Source organism: Carlito syrichta, unplaced genomic scaffold (assembly GCF_000164805.1).
Source record: "Carlito syrichta isolate Samal-C Ts95f unplaced genomic scaffold, Tarsius_syrichta-2.0.1 Scaffold288361, whole genome shotgun sequence".
Classification (NCBI taxonomy): Eukaryota; Metazoa; Chordata; class Mammalia; order Primates; family Tarsiidae; genus Carlito; species Carlito syrichta.
Window position 1 is genome coordinate 101,503 of NW_007232457.1, and position 1,939 is coordinate 103,441.

A 1,939-nucleotide genomic window follows, 5' to 3' on the forward strand; every position below is an offset into this window, starting at 1 on the left:
TCACCTCAGCCTCCCAAAGGCACGGGATTACAGGCTGAGCCACCGAGCCCGGCTTGAACATGGACATTTTTAAAGGATACCAGTACACCGTGGCTCCTGTCAGCAGTTCTAGGCAAGTCAGGAGCTGGGTGACGGGTCTTGGGGCTCAGGGATTCTTACCTTCTGCAAAACAGTCAGCAGCAGCTCCGAATCTGAGGAGTCCCTTAATTTCTCTTCTAGGCTCTAAGCAGAGGAGGGGAGGAAGAGAGAGAAATCTCAAGGGCATTTTCATAGAAATGGCTGGCAAAGCACGAAGTGATCTCTCTCTGGGGACCTGAAGCCAGCTGGAAGTGGAAGTCACAGCAGTTGGGTTGAGCGCCTAACCTTCAGATGTCAGGGGCTGCACCTGGATGAGACGCAGGATGTCAGGACTGACTCTTGGTTTGCATTAGCTGTGGCTGCTTGGTAGCTGGCCAGCCAGGAATTACCAGGGGAGCCACACACTGAGGCCTGATGGGCTTGCCTGGGACTTGACACCTGTGTTATGGTGGAAATGCACACGTGTGTGTGCCAGGCCAGGTTACGCTGTCCTCTTACAGGGGGCTTGAGCCCAGCAAAGAGCTTAGGCGCCAGAGTCAGGGACTGTCTCGGCTGGCATGTGACACATGGCAAGTCTCCTCACTGCTCCAGAGCTCCTTACCACATGGCAAAAGGCCTTACAAGACCCGGCCTGGCCCCTCTCTCCAGTTTCCCCTCCTATCACCCCTGTTCCATCCCTGCGACTCCACTCCAGCCACACTGACCCCTTGCTGTTCCTTAACCACAGCTGGCTTGTTCCTACCACAAGGCCTTTGCATATCCCGTTCCCCAAGACCTCCCAATGGCCAGCTGCCTCACTGTTCAAACCCCGGTACAAATGTTGCCTCTTTGGGGAAGCCTTCCGTGCCTTCCCTACTTTGATGACCACCTACCCCCCAGTCTCCATTTCCGTTTTATTGGCTTTCCAGCCACTCTCATCTGGTGCTTTCTTGTTCATTCATCTATGCATCCTCTGGCTCTGCCGTGTGGGCAGGGCCTCATCTGTAATGTGTGCTGCTGATCCTGGTGCCTGGCTTGTGGGAGACGTTTGAGATACATTTAGAGACTGAATAAAAATACTGGCTAGCACATGCATTTACTATGAGCTAGGCACCGGTTCACAGGCTTTCATGCTCAAGTTATTCTGACACCAACCCTGAGAGATGGGTATCATTATAGCACCCATCTTGCTAATAAAATGATGGCACAGAGAGAGAGGTGCAGTTACTTGCCCAAGGTCACACAGTCTGTAAAGGGTTGGGCCAGGATTCAAGCTGTCTCCTGGATCTGAACTCTCAACTACTGCACTCTGTTTCTTTCCTAATCAAACAAGCTCTCTGGTCAAACTGAGTAACAATAATAGTACCTACCCTCAAGGGTGTTGAGGGCCCGTTTGGGTGGACATGTAAACAATTAGTCAATACTAAATGAAGACCTATGGATGCTATTAGGAAGATTGCAACTTTGGGTTCAAAACTGCACATATTCCTCCTGACCAGAAATGATCTCAGAGTGCTTAATAATGTTTTATGTCAATGAAATAACACAAATGACTAACCACCACCCCAGAAGATGGGGCTGACCTGGGGGAGTATGTATCCAAACTGACTCATCCAGTGAGCTCATCGCACATGAATTAATTATACAAGAGGCTGGGTCCATTAAGCCCCTCTGTAGGCAGAGGCAAAGCTGCTGCCAGACCTTGCAAGTGCTGAGAATGGCAGGTCCCCAGGGCCAGGGGAGGCCACCCCTCTGGCCTCTTCCCAGCCTGTTTGTACCTCTCTGTCTCTTCCATCAGAGGCCTAAGAGCCTAAAGCTGCCTCTGAGTCGATTTCGTGCAAAGTCTGATTTACATTGGCGGGGGGGGGGGGAGCGGGGGGGT